At 38.7% G+C, this 15,451-nt stretch overlaps 1 protein-coding gene across 1 annotated transcript in view; it reads left to right on the top strand.

The window, feature by feature from the left end:
* Positions 1–15,451, top strand: part of INPP4B (inositol polyphosphate-4-phosphatase type II B) — a 381,542-nt gene that overhangs the window by 46,127 nt on the left and 319,964 nt on the right. The window lies entirely within an intron of this gene.

Raw genomic sequence — 15,451 nt, forward strand, 5'->3', positions numbered from 1 at the left:
ATATAGTGGATTATTTTAATATAGTGATGAATGTGCACATATGGTATACTTTCAAAGCAGTATTTGCTTTCAAAGCACTGTTCAGGAGCATGTAATAGAATTCTGTATGTATGCAAACAAAATGAGACAGTATGATGTAAAGGTTTCTCTGGCTTGAGTTTCATATGGCTGCACTCCCCTGGGTGGTAAAAAGACCAAATTTTAGGTAGGTGAAAGCAAGCTCATGGCCACCCTTTTGTTCCACCCTCATACATTATTGTTCTGTTGTGACTTGCAGAAACTATTTTTAGTAAAGGGCTTGAAGTGTCAAACTACTCTCTTCTACTCCATGTTCCTCCAAGTGTCCTATTTTCATGGATTTTCTCTGGCATTTTGTAAAACAGTTTCAGGAAATATTTTGATCAACTTTGCAGCTGTGAAGAGAGAAGTAGGAGAGTTTTGTTGAAACAAAATGTAGCTATCAGTTTGACTCTGGAAATTTAGAGAATTAATGTCACTGTACTTAAAGGGTTTAGTGTGGATTGGTACTCAGGTTCATATGGTGTGTGTGGTGTTTTTTTGTTGGTTGTGTTTTTGGGTTTGTTTTTTTTAATGTGTAGATGAGGTACAGGTGGATGGAATGAGGCAATCTCAGTTGGACCTGCAAATCAACCAATATGCTAGGTCCACTCAGGCTGTTCAAATGCAAAGCTGTATTTTGAGGAACTTGGAGGATGAGACACAAATTAAAGTTTTGTTACTGGAAAGATTTAGGCATGCAGTAAATAAATGGGAATTCCCCTTGAAATGCTGTGGTTTGACTGAACCAGTTAAGTAGATGGGTGATTTTTATTTCTGTCTAGGTCAGTGCTAGAAAACTGCATCTCATTTTGGTTTCCTTGTTTAAAGAAGTTTTTAAAATATGCAGAAGTTATGGAAAGAACCAGGAGATTTGACAAATTTTAGCTTATCAAAAAGATTGGTGACTTGATTAATGTCAAAGTGTTTTCAAAAGGTGATTTTTATCAGGTACTTTCTTTAATTAGGGATGTCATGATAACAGGAAAAACTTGGAAATTGAAGTCAGACAAATTCAAATGATCACAGGATGACTGTCCACTGAAACCAAGTGTGGTGAGATATTGTGGGTGCTCAGTTTTAAAATGTCACAACTTATTAGGCTCAGTACAGATACCACTGAGTGATTAAAGGGCAGTATCGTACAGCAGTTGAAACTAAATGATGTAGCACTTCCTAGTCAGTTTATATCCTAGGAATTTGTAGAATGGTCATTTTCAGAGGCTTCATCTGTTGGGTGCTGTAAAGGATAGCTTCTCTGACAAAGACAAATCTCTCTTGAATGTCAAATCCCTGTTCCAAAGGGAGTAATTCAGAGGTGTACTAAGTAAAACCAAAGCAATTTGTGTGTTGTGAGGACAGAAGGGAGTATACCCAGTATTTCTTTTTCTCCAACCCCCCCCGCCCCCGCCTGCCGCCTCTTATCTCATTCTAGAAATGAACAGGCATCTGAAGCATTTTCTTGACACAGGAAACCATAGTTTGAATTTTGGGAGTGTAGTTTAGTAGTATATATTAGTTTACTAGTATAATAACCAAAACCAGTCTTATCATAAAAGTTATTAAGCATAGTTGCCAATGTTCTGCTTTTTAATGTCCTACTGAAACCTTTGCTAATTCAAGTAATGTAATGTGTGAAAGATGTGCCCAGAACAGCACTGATGAAGCCGTGTTCCTATTTTTGTTGCTGGAACCTGACTTGGCTTATGGCTTGACACGGAAGAAAAGTAACTGATGTTTTAACTGTTCAGCATTCAGATGAGCTTCTAGCTCCAGAAGACACTGTCATGAAATGAGAACTGATTTGCTGCTATTCATTAATTGCTGTCAGAGGCACGTGCATGTCTGCATATACAAATGCTTATAGTTTAATGACAGACTCTCATTCTAGTTCAAATCTACATAAATTATACTACTTGTATAGGAAGAATCTTCTCTATGAAATTGCAAAGGATGCTTCCTGATGTATCTGTGTTGTAAATCTTAAGTAGCGTGGCAGTACATTTTCAGTGTACAGAAAAAATGTGGTTTATTCCTCCACTTTATCATAGTTGGATGCAGCAGAATAACCTATTAGGCATCTTAAGGACATTTATTATCCTTGGTCTAGCAGAGGAGTTGGTTATTTTGGACTTTGAGTGGGCTAAGAAGCAGACCTACTTGTAGGCCTGAGGCATAATCCAGTATCTGCTAGTGTTAATGAAACTTCTTTCCTTTGTAGACTTCATTGTGGTGTGTGTGTGGTTTTGTGTGGTGTGGGTAGGTGGGGGGGTTTGGGGTTTGGGGTTTTGGGGGTGGTGGTGTTTTTTTTGTTTGTGGTGTTTTGTTGTTTTGTTTTTTCTTCCAGATTGGTTCCCTACCATATTGTATTGGTTGTAGGTGGCAAAGTTATGGCAGTGAGGGGTCTGCAGGGGTGGCCTCTGAGAAGAGGTCAGGGGCTCTGCAACAGACCCACCACAGGACACAGCTGTGCCCATCAGCAAAGAAGTGGCACCTCTGGGAAAATGTATTTCAGAAAGGGCAAGATGCTGCACAGCAGTGAGGAAGTGTGAGAAACAGCCCTGCAAACCCCAAGGTCAGAGAAGGAGAGGAAGGATCTGCTCATCTGCTCCAGGAGCAGATATTCCCCTGCAGCCTGTGGAGGAGACCATGCCAGAGCACAAGGATATGCCCTGAATGCTCTGCAGCCCACGGCCAGCCCACGCCAGAGCAGATTTTCCTGGGAGGAACTGTAACCTATGGAGAGGACCCATGCTGGCGCAGGTCTTCAGTGTCTGCAGCGTATGGGAGGGACCCGATGCTGGAGCGGGGAAGAAGTGTGAGGAGGAAGGAGTGAGTGGCAGAGAAGAACTGTTATGGACTGACTACAACCCCATGCCCCATCCCCCCTGTTTCACTTGGAGGGTAGGGAGGAGGAGGAGGTAGAGGAATTGAGAATGAAGGAGTGAAGTTGAGCTCTGGGAAAAAGGGGGGTGGGAGGAAGCTGCTTTAGTTCTTGTCTTTGTTTCTCATCATCCAGGTCTGTTTTAATTGGCAATAAACTAAATTTAACTGGGTCGAGTCTGTTTTGCCTGTGATGGTAACTGGTAAGTGATATCTCTGTCTTTATCTTGACCCATGAGCTTTTAAATTTTATTTTCTCCACTAATCCTGTTAAGAAGGGGGAGTTAGAGAGCAGTTGGGTGGGTGGCTAGCAGCTTGCCAAGGTCAACCAGCTACAGATACAATCCCCTATGGGAACTGTATGTTGTTAATACCTTCCTGTGTGAAGTCCTAAAACCTCAAGTTTACACATGTAGGTTTTCTGTCCACTTCTCAGGAAGTGGCAGATGTGTGCATTTGCATCCTATGAAACACAGTCAGTATACAATGCTTTTGAAGGCAGAAGTTTTGAAACTGTGTTCCCTAAAGCCATGGTTAGCAGTGTGACTGAGCTGGGGAACCTAGTGCGTGACAGGGCTTCCAGAGAAAAGTTTGACGTAATGCTAATTTTGGAGCAATTTTTATGGATCCTAGTCCAAAATACTTAAAACCAGTGTTATTAGTGTTTTAAACACAGTTAAGATTTGGAACTAGGAAGTTATGTGCCTCACCTAAAGTATGTGGTATGTGGGTTATTTACTTATTTACTTAGGTTCTACCTTATTCCAGCCTGGGAGGTACTTTCTTCCAGAACTCATGTGAGTGGCAAATGGGGAGGAAATTTCTGGACAACAGTTGCTAAAGTGTATAATTAGTTTTATATACTTAGGTGTCTTTTTTTCATTGGCATAGGAGGGGACTTCTAATCAAAAGTTTCACATCTCTTTGGGGATTGCAGTATTGTGTACTGGTTTTGTTTTTAATTACAGAACAGAACTTATAGCAGTGGTTTTCTCTTGGTGTGTGGTTTTTTTTTTTTAAGAACAGTGCATGTTTTTACATGAAATGTCATGCTATGTCATTTCCTTGTTGTTTTCCATTCATAGGTCCTTCAGAATAATTTTCTGGTGTGGGTTTTTTTTGTTGTTGTTGTTTGTTTTTTTCCCCAAGAAAGAAGTAAACCGATTACTTCAACCTTTCTCTTAATCCTCATGCCAGTTCAGGGATGGATTATTTCCCCCCCATCACACTGGTGGTTAAAAAACCTAAACTGTTGTTTGCTATATATGTGTGAATTTGGAGTGATTGCTACTGAAGCAAAGAAAGAAGCTACCTAACCCATCTATGGTTCATTTTCCCATATATTAATATTCCTAAATGGTAATGCTGATTCTTAGCCAGTTTTGTAAATTACTTTGCAGTCTACACATAAAAAGATACACTAAAAAATACAATTATGTTTTTGCAACTCAGTAATAGCTTCAGAGGGCCCATTATGTTTCATTGAGTAAACAGTTTGACATTCCTACTTATTTTTGAATATGTATTTAGGAATTTATTTTAAAATGGATTTTTGATCAATAGTCTGTAGTGGATTCTCTAGGAGAGTCATTAGCATCTATTGTGTAAATCTTTCTTTGTTTGTGGTTTAATGATCCTGTGGAGGTAACCATTCCAATCTATTAGGTCAGTTTGTCCATGCACTGGCTCAATAAACTCATGCTGCTTTTGTGTGTGAAAGGTTGCCTTTTAAGACTTTCATGATGTATTGATTTTTTTAAAAATTATCTTGTAGAAGGAAAGAAGTTTAGTTATACGGATGACCATATTTAAAATAAAAGCCGTTATGAGTGCTAAAAGTATCTTAAATTAGCAGTCATATTTCACACACAAAATTATAAACCTGTCTTTTTTTTCCAATCTAAACAATGTTGTAGTAGGAAACTTGTATGGCATGTTCATACTGTAGTGAATCTATATGCTTGTTTTCTAACCCCATGAACGCAAGGGATTTATACTGAAGAAATGACAGACTTTACACCTGTGTAGTTCATTGGAATGCTATAATACACCTAATGCCAGAGAGATTAAGTAAAAGGTGGTGAATATTTTGAGACTTCTCTTGTAATGAATTACCTTTCTTTAAACCAAATGCATTGTTGGGCTTAAGATTTTGTAGACAAGATTAATGAGCAAATCTAAATGGTTGTGCTGTCAATAGTTGCAAGCTTTCTTGCAATGTTTGCGAAAGCTTAACATAAATTACACTGTTACAGCATTTATCACAAGTGTAATGTATTATTAACAGTTGGCAAAAAAACCTTGAAGTAAGATTTCAGATGGACTCATAAATCAATAACCAGAGAACCACGTACAAGGTAGAAATAATAGAATAATGACATACTTCTGAGGTTCTGATGTGAATTACATTGTAATGCAGCTGTGAAAATGTTATTCAGGTTTTCATGGCATAGTTGTATGTAAGTTCTGCAATAAAAATGTGAGAATGTATCAATGAATCTTCTCTGCAGTCAGGCAGGCATACACAATGTATTTTCAACATTTCAGCATAGCTGTATAGCTTTAGTATTTTCCTTTCCAATTTGATATCTTTTAAATATTCTTACAGAGTGAGATTGCTTTATTTATGTTGCAGCTGTGGAGCCTTTTCTGGTCTGTTGGACTATGGGGTTTTCTCTGTGTGGTTTAGCATTCTGTAAGTCAGTGATCTCTCCAGGGCATCTTGAAATAAAAGTGTCTCTTCTGGCTAAGGATGTACTTTTTATAAACCATTTTTCAGCAGTGATTTCAATTTTCTAGAGCATTCACTGTGTCAGTTTAAGTGTTAAGGTCTGAACAGCCAGACGAAGTGTTGCTGCACTGTAGCATTGCTTTGGGATTGAATGTCATTGCTGATGTGGTTTTTGGCTAAATACTACATGTGTGATATTGGTTATGATCATGTTTTGCAATGTCTGTAAGCTAAGAAGGAGGTAAGTGAATCTATGTAATACAATGTCCCTTCAGTAAGTTTCAGTGAAATATGTTGTTGCTGTGTTGATAAGATTTTGATTTACAGTAGGAAGTGTGCTAAATAGAGAAGGCAGCAGAAAATGAGAAAACTGTAGCATAGACAGATCTGCAAGCTGTATCACCCCTTACATGGCTCAAACACCTTAGTGTGTTTCTGAGCATTCTCAGCCCCAGCCTTGTGTGTAGTTCTGCCTGCACTTGAGATGTGGGTTGTCCTCTTGCTGTTGGAATGAGGTTTTTATATGTATATAACAATAGGTACATGTGCATGTACGCAAGTTAAGTATCAGGCAATGTTTAGTTAAGAGCTCAAATGAACTTGGTTGTGTTGAGAGAAGGGATGTTGCCATGTGGGCTTTTTAACCTGTCTTTTTTGTAAGGTTTTGTGTCCTGTTACTATAGTCATACACTCAAGTCAGTGAGATATCTTGTATATGTTTAAAGTCCCTTACTTAGGCTGGGCCTATTTTTAAATAACTAGCTGTGTTGCGCTTTATGTTATAATGTAAAGGCATTTTAGAATGCTTATTTTTTTTGCATGCCTTAATTTAAATAGTAGATTTTTCTGTCAAGATTTCTTGATGTTTTTAGCCATATTGGATTGGAAGAATGTTATGCAGAGAACTCTATGCTAGTTGAATGCTGTAAACTCTAGCCTTAAAGCCCCACTAAGCACAATGTACATAAAGCCAGCGTAGCGTTGGGAGGGAGGAGGCTGCTGTCTTCACACTGCTCATGAAGAGATAATGTGGGGAGCATAAAGTTGTCTGGAGTGGTTGGGGCAGAATAGTAAGTAGACAAGCATAACCCTTGATTTCCTTAGCAACTGTTCCTCCAAAGCAGTTGTAGTGCTGACCCAGACCCATATTATTTTAGGAGTCCTCTGGACCACTGCAAGCCCAGTGACACCAGAATGCCATGTCTCCTTGGGGTAGCAAGGGCACACCGAGCTTTTGTTACTAAGAGTCTGTGCAGTACCACCAAGGTATATGTGCTGACTGTTGTTGCAGTCTACTTTCTAACGGTTCTTGAAAAATACAGTTTATAACCATGAAGGAATGAGAATAATTATTTGCTCCTATTTTTATTATGAGCTGAAAGACTTTATATCTCTTTTTTTTTTTTTTTTTTCCAGCTTAACAGGATCCTGGCAAGCCCTACTGCCTTCGTGCCATCTTTGATCCCCTCACTTACCTTCCTGCTTCTCCTTCCTGCCTCCAGATGTTACTGACTTGCTCTCCAGATAGTGAAGCCCTTTCTTCCCTTCCACTACTGTCTGAGGCAGACCTTTTGTATAACCTATGCTTGCTTTGGTAACTCCATTCTGTCTCTTGGTTTTCTTCTGTGTCTACTTGCATTCCTTGCTTAACTTGTTCCATAATGTCTTGCTTTCTTTTAGCTTATTTGTGGCATAAGAATGCTTTAATCCTTCCTTTTTCATGCCTACCTGTCCTTGATCTGCCTGCTTCCCCAGCTGTGCTCATTACTCTCTTTGATAGCTGAAGTCTATTACTACTTTGATTACAGCATCACCCACTGCATTTCCATCCCAATATTCTCCCTGGTCCTATTACTATCCCTTGCACTCTGCAGAACAGTCTTACTAATCTGCTCTCAATAACCTCTTCCAAACAAGACCTAAGAAGCATCTCTCTTGCTCATGCAGCTGTCTACCACTTCCAACGCTAGCTCACCCTCTCACTGAGACTCCATTTTCTGCTGGTTGTTCTCAACTTCTTCCTTTGACTTTATTCTTTTGGGGGATTCATGATGTGCTGTACCTACAGTTGAAGCATATATGAGAAAAATGTAACTTAAAACCATTTATTCTTCAGTACTAAATTCCATCTAGATCTGCCTCAATACCTGTTCGTCCAAACTATGCTTTCATCTTCCCTTTCAGAGACGACTTCCTGTGCATTTAGCCATGAATTCAATTTCAGCAGGAATCAAACAGCTGCTTAATCTTTCCTGTCAAGTTCTTCCTCCCATTGCTTTTGATGGCTGAAGCAAACATCACTTCTTTTCCTGCTACTTATACCATTTTTAGCATTGCTTTCAACAGGAATGTGTTTCTGAGTATTCATGTTCTGGTTATGTCTATGTTTTGCAGATTCTTTTTAAGATACACCACTCTTTCCATCTCTCTATCACCTAAAACTCTGGACTGGGATAATCTTATTTTGTGTTTTCATTTACTGAAATATCCTTCTCCTGATCTTGGGAAAGATGAGGTTTGGTTATATCCATTAGAGCTCTTGCAAAAATAATTTTCCTACGCTCTTTTGGACTGTTACTCTTTTTCCCTTGCATCGGACTCTTGTGTCCTTTTTGTAAGCTCTTTGCTTTCACTGTGAAGATTTTTCCCCATCTCCAGTACCCTACCTGTTCTTCATTTAAAGTTTTTCTGATTCTGATCTGCATCCAGCACGCAGTGGCCGCTTTCATAGATCTGTGAAACCAACAAGGAAGCACTAAAACAAGACACTTAATGTAATCTCATTATCTTCCTTTAAGTTCTGCTTTTACAAATCTTTGCTGTGATGCTTACAAGAAGTTCACAGTGATAATGCCTTTTTGTTTTTTTTTTAAATGTTCATCGGCTTTCATGTAGACTGACACGGCCTTGCATGTCTGGGGTGTATAAAATCCCTGGCTTTCTTGTAGTTTAACATCTATGTTCTTTATCTATACAGTGGATAATATCATAGGGTCCTGTGGTCCTTGATCTGCATTCATAAATGCTCTGGTTATATATTTATACATATATAAATGCTTCATCTGAGCAAATCACTGAATATTTAGGCATTATCTAATGGAATTAGCTGGGTTTTATTTTTTTCAGTTGTTTGTGTTCTCCACTATTCCTGCAGTAATTGGTATGTAATAATTGTATAATATATGGAATTCTATATGTTACAATTACATAATTGGCAATAATCAAGCACCAATATTGTTTAGACTAGATGATTGTATAGATAACTGTATTTAACAAAAGGTTATAAAGCATCCCCATGCGGTTCTGTCTTGGTTCACTGGCTTTTGCTGTATTTGGTGCTGCAGTGAACCCTGTGGTGGTTCTAAAAGTATGGGGTCTGGCAGATGTTTTTGTTGAGCAGCTTCACGCATGGTTGCAGAGAGAGTCCTGAGGCTGAGCAGGCATTCACTATTTGAGATAAGCTTGCAAGATCAGGACTCTGCTAGCTTCCATAGCTATTTTGGGAGACTTGGGTGACAATTTTCATGATGCAAGCTACGGTTTTTAGAGACGACTCTTAACAGCTGCCTGCTTTTGGTGAGAGAAGACCTGATAGCTGTACTGGAAACAAGAAAGAACTTGAAACTCTCTGGAAGTGCTGAGCGCACAATGTGTAGCAGTCTCTAGCTGAGAAGACTACAACTAAAATACTTGGCAGTTATCTCATTGAATATTAGCTCTTAACACATGAAGGAAACCTAGGGATGGAGGAAAACTAATAATATCAGTGGATTAACATGTGACACTGAGACAACTCCTGCTGCAGTCTGTGAATCTGCACTGAAGGGAATCATGGAAATGTTTTGGTTTGTGTTTTGAAGTTGGTATCGACTGTAGCTGGAAATGCTGCTTAGCCTATGAAAGTGTTTCACAGCGCTTTTAACAGCGCATTCCAGTGAGGAGCCCCTTAGGAAGATAAAACTGTATGAAACCAAGCACAGAACTGGCACTTTTGATTATGTTAATCTGAACTGTGATAATACTCCTAAGAGAAAATGTGAAAGAAAGTCAAAGATTGATCTTTGAAATAGTATACCTACATTTCTTTAGTGCTGAGTGATTAGTAGTCCAAGGAGGAACCCCCCCCCCTTTATTTAAAAAACCAAACCAGGCAAAAAAAAGACACACCCCCAAAAACAATGGGTTGCATCATTCTTCTCTATAAGGCAGTAAACCAGTTTGTCAGGATGCTGTTGCTATAAACTCTTCCTTCACTGAAAGGGGTCTGTGCCTGATATGAAGTACTATTCATGCTTCATTATCCTGTTGGATAGATAATGTAGCCTGACTGCCAGTTTGTGCATGCTGGGCTTTTCTATTACATCAGTTTGTCCATTTTAGAGTATAACCTCTGTTTAAGTTGCTTTATATTTTGTTTATAATGGAAGTTGTCAGTAGATGGCAGCAGCAATCTCTTCAGATAACAGTTTTAGGTTACCAGCCAAATGAACATCTTATGCTAATGTTAACTAATCCTAAGAAAAAACAGTCTACTGAAGTAATTCACTGAGGTCAAAACTTGCTTTTATTTTTGGCCTAAAGCAGGATTTTGAATGCCAGGGGCTGCTGATTAACTTCAGTTTATACTTTTATGAGCAGGATGATGAGAGAAGAAGGGAAGCCAGAGGAGTACATGTATAGCTAGAGTCATATTGCAGCTGCAGAGTGATTGATGCCAGCCAGCCCAAGGAATTCATGGGTAGAGCCCCTTGTACCATCAAAGAAGATCTTCTGGCTAGTCGGTGCTTGCCTCACCATATACTCATTAGTGAAGGCTGTATTTAGCAGAAGGGGGGAGAGGAGCTGTGCGTGTATATATATATATATATATATATATATGCATCCATCAGGGTGCTGCTTTTTAAATTGCATCCCAGGTGACTCTAGCTTTTTTTTTTTTTTTCCCTAGTGCTCACCACTGCTGTGGTTCTCAAGTTTGAGAGCAGCCTGATCTATGCTGTACTCTCTGCCCCTTAAGATGTGAAGCATAAAGGGTTGTTTTGTTCTGCCCTACTGAGCAGGGTTGACTTAGGAGGATGTGCTATCGTTGCTGAAAAGTGCTTCAGGCAAGGGCTGTTTTCCTCCTCTTGAGGGCCTAACTGTAACCCAGCTGCCATGACTTGGTTGTGGTAGGGATGAGGGGTGATTTCTGTGTGTCATCTTAGTATCAGCACAGGGACGAGCATGGTGAGGACAAGGTCTTGGTCACACTGGGACCAGAACATGTTTTAGGATGGTGGTGGGAAGGGGAGGGAAAGAGGAGGTCAGCTAGATGGTGGTGAAGGGTAGCCATGCTTCCACAGGCTCCTGGCTGTGCCAAGAAGAGAAATGCTGGGTTTTATACCCATTTTTCGCTCTGAGATTTAATGAGTTTTTCTTTTTTCCCTGAATAAGTTGAGTGCCTCTAATTTATAAGAGAGGCTGTAGCGCTATTCAACCTTAACGTTTGGTTTGTCAGCAGCTGCTAATGACTGTTAAGGACAAAACAGTGCCTTCTCCTTCAGTATCTTCACTAAGCACTACTATTTACTATTCCCTTTCTTTTTCTGACCAACCCGGAGAACCGAGCTGAATTCTCCACAGTGCCACCAGAACTTATTTGCTGAGTGATGACAGCTAATTTTAAGTCCAATGTTATAAAAGTGGTTATGTATTTTGCCAAATGTGTATGCTTACCGGCACTGAGTTTTATTTAATATTTTATCACTTGGTTGGTGAGGATTTGCCTTTAGTTTTAGGTTTGAGGTTCTTTTGCTGGCATTAGCAAATGTTACCACCTCACTATACACATCCTTCTTACTGGGCATCTATGAATGCAAGGCATCTGCCCTTTATGACTTTGCAGTGTAATTTTTCCAAGCAGTTGAAGGATCTTGTGAAATTTTTTAATGAAAAGTTAATGTATGCTACACCAATGCTTCTGATAACTCTAACAGGTTTGTGACATGTGACTTCTTCAAAACCTGTTAAGTGTTTACCTTCCTATTATGATTTTATTTTTATAACTGTCTCTTATTTTATTCTGTATTATAATTTCTACCCATTTGTGCAGTACAGAAGAGTTTTTAATAGAAAGATTTGAAATCTAGTATTATGTACCTGCTTGTAGAAGATTGGTAGTACTAATCACAGGCAAGGATTGGTGAGGATATTAACCTAACCTTAGTTTAGGGTAAGTTAAACGCTTTTTTTAAAACTGAAAATGTTACCTAGATTAATGAAGAACTTGCACGTGATGATACTTAGAGCTTTATTGTATCTACCTAATGGAAGATTAGGAGTAAAAGGTGGGGAAAACAATCTGTAGCTGAAGTCATGCATAATCCATTTTCTTTTGTAGAAAGAAGGAAACAATGGCAGATCTAATAAATTAAAAAGAATTGTTACATTTGGAAGAGTTTGGTTGTGTGGTTTTGTGGGTGGGATTCCACCCTGCCTGCCCCCCCCCCCCCTTTAAATTTTTTTTCTTAGCTGGAATTTTTATTGAGAGTTGACACCTTGGTAGTTGTTGGTGTGTTTTTGTGTTGTGTGTTGTTTGTTTGTGTTTTTTTTAATCACATGCATTTGGCCTTTAGTTTGTTCTAGGCTTACTCAAGTTCTTAGACTTTGGCTTGTCTTGACTATTTGAAAAGTCTGCCTGATATTGATTGTATCTGTAGACTTTTGCCATTGACCTTTCCTTTAGAGCAATATTTATAAAGAAAAGAACAGATGTGGAACACAAAAGCTCGTGAAACAAAAATGGATATCTGTGTACTGTTTCAGAAGGCTATAAAAGCTTTCCTAATACAAGAATGTTCTGAAGTATTCCCATAAGAGAAGATAAGCCCCAGCATTACCAATGATGTCTTCTTTTTATCATAGCCTAACACGCTAGTGCTAATGGATCAACTCTTTAGAGGATGACAATTAATTCTATTTCTGTTAAGTGCATTGCAGATACTACCGCAGCATGGTACCTGAGTGACAAGCTCTTATGTCCTACCAGCTTCAGGTGGTTTGATTTCATTGGAAGAGGGATTACTGGATGCAGCACTACTACTTTGTTGAACAGATGTACCAGTGATTATGAAGAATCTGTAGCTGTTCACTTGGTCTCCTTTTTTGCAGGAGTTATTTTGATGGTGGTGGCTTGATGATGTGCTACAAAGTTGAAGTGGAAGGAGAAAAAAAAAAAAAAGTCATTTGTTCCTTTAAAGAAAAGAATACAAATATCTTCTGCTTCTCTTAAAATAGCCAGGAGTGCACCACAGTTTCAGAAATTAGTAGTGGAACTGCTTTCTGCTGACACAGTCTTTGATTTTATGGATATCTACTAGATACATAGGAAGGTTAAATAGACTTAAACTCTAATGGGAGGTTTTGAGGATTAATGTCAACGTAGTCCAAAGGCATAAGGGGATTCAGTAAGAGGCCGACATTTGGCATTTTAGAATGGGTTTTAGAGAAATAAATACAGTGTATGATCAGTTTTTACTGATGAGATTTTCTGTGTTTAAGGAGCAAGACTTTTTTTTTATCAATGATCTGGTAAGTAATCAGTGTTATTTGCTCTGGGTTTTATCAGAGCTTTGATAGATTCTGCCCTGCTTAACATTATTTTAATAGCCATGTATGGCCATCTTGAGCAACTCCAAAATTTATTAACAAGCTGATTAATTCTTTGAGATACATGCAGCAATAAGGAAATGTAATTTTTTTTCTTTCTTTTAAAGTGAAAATAGCTTAAGAGAGAGAACAAAATGGGGAGGAAGAAGCGTAAGGGTGGTATAGGTTTTCCTGGATGTGTCCTTCCTCCTTTTGTATGTATTGACCCTGTTGTTTTTTTCTTTTGGGAAATTTTATACAGACTTTAAGGAGTTAGGACTTATGTCTGGAATGCTGGACACATGGCAGCTACCAGAAGCCAAGTTATTGTTTAGAATATTTCTGACTTCCTCTGCATTTCTCTTTAATGAACATGGCAACTTTTGGCAGGCTCATGGGAAGTACTTCTGCGTTGCCTGAGGTTTTTTTCTACCACTCATTCTTTTCTGATGTATGGTGTGGACATACATGGAGGCAAAGTCTTCTAACTGATCCTGCAAATCTCACTGAACAGTTTAAAGACCCACCTTATATTTTAAAAATGGTTTTAATGTATTGGTGCTTGCTGTGTTTTGTCTTGGAGTCTTCCTTTTTGTGGTCACCAGTGATCACAGTGTGATTATGTTGTTAAAAAAGCAGGATCTGAGACTTTTTCTGGTGCTGGTTGGAACAAGCTGTGTTGCACTCCTTTCTCAGTTTCAGTTAACTTGCATGTGGGGAAAAATTAAACCAGCTCCATTCTATAAGTTAAAATATTAATGTTTTGAAGTAATTTTAGGGTTGAGAAACTGTGCTGAGAAACTAGGATGCAAACAGAATTCCTGTGGTGAAAAAAATATTTAACACTTGAAGAGCTGCTATTAAAACTTAGCTTGTTCTCTAGCCTTTTGAAGAAGATGTGAATTGAAGGAACAAGACTAAGTTTTATATGTGTTAAGGCTAAAAACTTTAAAGAATTATTTGAAATGCTAAATAAACTAGAGAGGGGAGAATTGCAGGTGGGAAGTGATAGGACGAGAGGAAATGGCCTCAAGTTGTGCGGGGGGGGGGTTTAGTTTGGGTATTGGGAAAAATTTCTTCACCAAAATGTTTATCAAGATTGGAACAGGCTCCCCAGGGAAGTGGTTGAATCACCATCCCTGGAGGTATTTAAAAGACGAGTAGATGTGGCATGTAAGGATATGGTGTAGTAGTGGACTTTGTAGTGCTAGGTTAACAGTCGGACTTAAAGATCTTTTCCAACCTAAATGCTTCTATAATTCTGTATGTCAACAAAAGCCTGAAAAACTGTGATGCTCTGTCTATGCTGCAATCCGAAGGTACATATTTAGCTTTTGTGAACGTAAGTGTAGCTGATTGGCTTGACGTAGTGGCAGCATAGCTGTAGCAGCCTGGTCTTCAGCTACCAGGTGTTCACCCAGGGTCCTGGGCAAGCTTGTGGCCTCTTCGTGGAAAGCCAGCTGAGCTCTCCACCTGGACTGCTGCATGATGTGTCCTGTGTGGCACTGTGAGTTAATGCTGTGAAAGGCTGTTACATTATAGAAAAGGCACCGTGGGCTAAGTCATAGGCTATTAATAATAATCAGAGGGTTTAAATACCACTGAAGTTTGACCTTTGTAAGGAAGCTTGATAGCCTCTGCTAAAAAACTTATGCAGTCTGTGGCCTGGAGAGAAGCAATTTTTTTTATTTATTTTGCTTTTATTTGACATGTTGCTTGGTTCTGAAAAAAAAAATATTTTTTTTTTTTTTAAACTATTCTCTGCAGAGAAAGAAAGATTAATCTTAGGAAAGGTAATACAAATAAATATGCTAAGTTTTATCTGGCAGATTTTTAAACCAGGAAGAAAATACATTTTCTCTCCTTATCTCCCTAATAAAGTGTAAAGCTTCTGCTTGATTTTTGGTTTTGGTTTTTTTTTGTTTGTTTGTTTGTTTTACTTTCCCCTCCCCAAGCCAAAAATAGTGGATATAGGATTTTGATTGGCAAAATCCTACCAATTTTAAAATTGATGATCTTGAAATTACAAGAAATATCCAGATAGTGTTATAGACTTAGAAATGCAAGACCTAGCAGGAAGTTCAGAATTTCTCTTCCTTCCATGTTATGGAACATGACCCAGTCCTCTACCCTCTCTATTCTGACATGAGTCAG

This window comes from Buteo buteo, chromosome 1 (assembly GCF_964188355.1).
Source record: "Buteo buteo chromosome 1, bButBut1.hap1.1, whole genome shotgun sequence".
In the NCBI taxonomy this organism is placed as follows: Eukaryota; Metazoa; Chordata; class Aves; order Accipitriformes; family Accipitridae; genus Buteo; species Buteo buteo.